At 54.7% G+C, this 5000-nt stretch overlaps 1 non-coding gene across 1 annotated transcript in view; it reads right to left on the bottom strand.

Annotated features, from left to right (window-relative positions):
• Positions 1–1369, bottom strand: part of LOC124772844 — a 1909-nt gene extending 540 nt beyond the window's left edge. Inside the window, exon 1 of the ribosomal RNA XR_007014302.1 lies at positions 1–1369. This exon is cut by the window's left edge and continues 540 nt beyond it. This is a non-coding gene — a ribosomal RNA (small subunit ribosomal RNA).
• Positions 1370–5000: the final 3631 nt, after the last annotated feature.

Genomic DNA, 5000 nt, shown 5'->3' with positions numbered 1-5000 from the left:
CCACCACCCACCGAATCAAGAAAGAGCTATCAATCTGTCAATCCTTCCGGTGTCCGGGCCTGGTGAGGTTTCCCGTGTTGAGTCAAATTAAGCCGCAGGCTCCACTCCTGGTGGTGCCCTTCCGTCAATTCCTTTAAGTTTCAGCTTTGCAACCATACTTCCCCCGGAACCCAAAAGCTTTGGTTTCCCGGAGGCTGCCCGCCGAGTCATCGGAGGAACTGCGGCGGATCGCTGGCTGGCATCGTTTATGGTTAGAACTAGGGCGGTATCTGATCGCCTTCGAACCTCTAACTTTCGTTCTTGATTAATGAAAACATACTTGGCAAATGCTTTCGCTTCTGTTCGTCTTGCGACGATCCAAGAATTTCACCTCTAACGTCGCAATACGAATGCCCCCGCCTGTCCCTATTAATCATTACCTCGGGTTCCGAAAACCAACAAAATAGAACCGAGGTCCTATTCCATTATTCCATGCACACAGTATTCAGGCGGGCTTGCCTGCTTTAAGCACTCTAATTTGTTCAAAGTAAACGCGCCGGCCCACCGAGACACTCAATAAAGAGCACCCTGGTAGGATTTCAACGGGGTCCGCCTCGGGACGCACGAGCACGCACGGGGCGGTCGCACGCCTTCAGCTCGCCCCACCGGCAGGACGTCCCACGATACATGCCAGTTAAACACCGACGGGCGGTGAACCAACAGCGTGGGACACAAATCCAACTACGAGCTTTTTAACCGCAACAACTTTAATATACGCTATTGGAGCTGGAATTACCGCGGCTGCTGGCACCAGACTTGCCCTCCAATAGATACTCGTTAAAGGATTTAAAGTGTACTCATTCCGATTACGGGGCCTCGGATGAGTCCCGTATCGTTATTTTTCGTCACTACCTCCCCGTGCCGGGAGTGGGTAATTTGCGCGCCTGCTGCCTTCCTTGGATGTGGTAGCCGTTTCTCAGGCTCCCTCTCCGGAATCGAACCCTGATTCCCCGTTACCCGTTACAACCATGGTAGGCGCAGAACCTACCATCGACAGTTGATAAGGCAGACATTTGAAAGATGCGTCGCCGGTACGAGGACCGTGCGATCAGCCCAAAGTTATTCAGAGTCACCAAGGCAAACGGACCGGACGAGCCGACCGATTGGTTTTGATCTAATAAAAGCGTCCCTTCCATCTCTGGTCGGGACTCTGTTTGCATGTATTAGCTCTAGAATTACCACAGTTATCCAAGTAACGTGGGTACGATCTAAGGAACCATAACTGATTTAATGAGCCATTCGCGGTTTCACCTTAATGCGGCTTGTACTGAGACATGCATGGCTTAATCTTTGAGACAAGCATATGACTACTGGCAGGATCAACCAGGGAGCTGCGTCAACTAGAGCTGAGCAGCCGGCCGCCCGGGAGTGTGTCCCGGGGGCCCGCGCGAACACGCAAGCGTCCGCTCAATCATTCTGCAAACAGGAGGAGGCTGAGCTCCCCTGCACAATACACCTCGAAACCCTCTCAGGTCCCGGCGGCGCGCAGCGCCGTCCCAAGTACTTGGTCGGGTTCGAGAGAGGCGCAATCGCCCGGAGTTAGGCGAGTAGACGCTTTCGGTGCGACCACCCGTGCTCCCAACTGAGCTTGCCGCTGCCGACAGAGGCCCGGGAGCGTGCTGTCGTGGCATTGCCGGCGGGAGACAACACGCGCCACCTACGGTGACCGGCAGCTCCAACGCCAGCGCCACAGAAGGACAAAAGCCCCACTTGGGTGCCGAAGCGAACTCTCCCAGCACAGCGCACGCGCCAACACATCCGCACAGCTGCGATACAAACCACCAGCGAGAACCGCTGGGGCGACCGAGCAGCAGACGGCGTCGCGGCGCCGAGCGCCGGGCGGCGGCGCATCCTCAACGCACACAGTCCTCAATCGGACCAGCACACTGAAGATGTCCACCGCGCTTCGCACCGGGCCCGCGAGGACCTACTTTGGCCGCACGGCGCCGCGCGCAGGGTGCGCCGGCGCGCAGCTGCGACGCCTGCCGCGTCCGTCGGCCGGCGCGCCTGCCACTGGCCGCCCCCACCAGCCGGCTGTAGCGCGTGCGCCCACGCACCGCGCGGCCAGCACGCCGGGAGGCGCCCCCTCACCGGCCGGGGACGGTCCCACCCAGCCACCGCCGCGTATCGCTTCACACCCAGATGCCGTTCAGTTTCGTCGGCATGGTGGGTATCGCTGGAACAACCGGTTAGTACCTCAACCTATCGTCGCCATCACCGATTCACCCCTAGCGAGAACAACCGCACCACAACAGGTTACCATTTCTTCATTTGCGTAACTTCACCAGAAAACGCAGGCGTCCATCGCCATTTGCAACTTCAACGATTATTGCATGCCTGTGTCAGGTGTCACGCCACACTACGTCTGCCCACATACACGCAACAAAATGTGCACGCCTAGACAATACGTGGAAGGTGGCCCCCGTACGTATGCGATGTCCATTGCTCGAACGACTGTCAACCGGCCTCTGTAGCATGTCGCAGATATGGAACGCGGTGCACCATGCCATCACGGTGTGTGAGGAGAGACGACTAGGTCCGAATACATCAACAGACAGCTCATGCTGATCGCCATCCACGGCGTCCGTTCCTCCCACACGTCTCTATGGCGTACCACACTGCAATCCAGCTCTCATAGGGAGACGACACGTAGCTGCGTGCACAATATTTGCACTGTATGGTCCGCCGTTTTTGGGCGCAGTCGTTGTACGGTCACACATGTGCCACGATGTATCATTCAGTACATAAGGACGAATGTGCAGTACAGATTGTGGTTCACGCGTACGACATCAGCGGACAGTTGACACAGGCCGCACCACAACGTAGCCTGCGTACGTCGCATGCGAAGGGCATTGAACATGCAAACTTGTCACCAACCAGCTTGCGAAGGCAGGGGGCAAGGTGGGGACGTGGGGACGTGGGGAGGGGTGGGGGGGGGCGGCATGTACGTCCTGCTGCCATCCACATTACAGTGTACAGCAGGAGCATGTGGAAAGTCAGCAAGACTTGCAAGGTGTTTAACATGAAGCGATACACAGGGGAGCGGGCAGTGCGAGTAGCGAACTATATTGCGAGGGTTGCGGGTGGGCAACACTACACTAATTGAACGAGTCGTATAACAATTACAGAGCAGGTTTAGGCGACAACGTGGGTTACGTTAGCGGACAACGTGGGTTAGGTTAGGGGACAACATGGGTTAGGTTAGGGGACAACATGGGTTAGGTTAGGGGACAACATGGGTTAGGTTAAGGCACAACATGGGTTAGGTTAAGGCACAACATGGGTTAGGTTAGGGGACAACATGGGTTAGGTTAGGGGACAACATGGGTTAGGTTAGGGGACAACATGGGTTAGGTTAGGGGACAACATGGGTTAGGTTAGGGGACAACATGGGTTAGGTTAGGGGACAACATGGGTTAGGTTAGGGGACAACATGGGTTAGGTTAGGGGACAACATGGGTTAGGTTAGGGTACAACATGGGCTAGGTTAAGGTACAACATGGGTTAGGTTAAGGTACAACATGGGTTAGGTTAAGGTACAACATGGGTTAGGTTAAGGCACAACATGGGTTAGGTTAAGGCACAACATGGGTTAGGTTAAGGCACAACATGGGTTAGGTTAAGGCACAACATGGGTTAGGTTAAGGCACAACATGGGTTAGGTTAAGGCACAACATGGGTTAGGTTAAGGCACAACATGGGTTAGGTTAAGGCACAACATGGGTTAGGTTAAGGCACAACATGGGTTAGGTTAAGGCACAACATGGGTTAGGTTAAGGTACAACATAGGTTAGGTTAGGTTACACGTTGTTGTAAGGAAAGGTGTAGGGGGGGGGGCGGGGGCGGCACGTTCGTTGATAGTGATTATAGTAAGTGAATGCTTGTGACATGATGAGATTTGTCACGTCAGGATGCACCTTTGGCTTATTAGAGGCGGCGCTCCAATTCTATGCTTGTGTCAGACCTGTGTCTTTGACTCAGGTCATTGTTTGTGGGCTGTGACAGGAGGTACTATTGTGATGTTGGGTGCACCGTTGTATAGGACATGTGTGGGTATTGGTGCCTTATCTGCGCAATGGTGGATGTCGAAAGGGGGGGATATTCTATTTTCCGCATGGACCTCCTGGTCTGGTTGTGATAGTGTGGATTGTGTAATGTGGCGGAGAGGATGCACTGGATGTTGTTCCATGCTGGTGCTTACATATTGTATGTGCGCCCGTTAGAAGCAGAGAGTGGTGCGTGATGAGAGTGTCTGGCTGACGTGTGGTTCCCATTGTGGGCACACTCTTTCAGCATGTATACGGACAGTTGTATATATATTCTGTAATTTGATGGCTCTGCATTGATTACTAATCAGCGCCGTGTGTACGGGTAATCTGGTTCCAGTCCAAAATGTTCCATCTGTGTACATTAGTGACAAAGACTCCCCCCATGCAGTGGGGCTCGGTCTGTTATAACTCTTCCGCGTAATATATTTGCCCCACGTTTTTGCGACTGCGAGTGCGAGTGCGAGTGCGAGTGCAACGCGAATGGGGACCGACATGCTGATGGCTCGGTATCGGACGCCGTACAGTGAGCAACGCGATCGCGTCTCTCGCTCGTAAGTGGTACAGGTCGCGGCTCATGTATAGGGACAGCGGGAATGTCGCATATTGGAAATAACTCTTCATGAAACGCAAGTTATAGGGGTGGATTGCACTTTACGAGTGCGGGAAACGTCCGCCGTTCATCCGCTGGAGGTGCGCGTTTGGCGGTTGGGGTGGTCCACGAACGGGTGCGGGTGGAGTCATTGCCGGTCCACGGCTTCGTGCGGCAGAGCCACTGGAGAATGGGTGCTATGGTCGACAGAGGCTGCAGGCTTTGTGGGTGGCGTCGAAAGGCGGGCACTGTGGCGCCATCGCTGTCTTAGTCGGCTTGGCGTCTCATAGATGGCGGTAGCGTCGTTGCAGGAGGTCATGTTG

This window comes from Schistocerca piceifrons, unplaced genomic scaffold (genome assembly GCF_021461385.2).
Source record: "Schistocerca piceifrons isolate TAMUIC-IGC-003096 unplaced genomic scaffold, iqSchPice1.1 HiC_scaffold_943, whole genome shotgun sequence".
In the NCBI taxonomy this organism is placed as follows: Eukaryota; Metazoa; Arthropoda; class Insecta; order Orthoptera; family Acrididae; genus Schistocerca; species Schistocerca piceifrons.
Note: the sequence above shows the minus strand (reverse complement) of the source record. Positions and strands in the feature narration are given on the sequence as shown.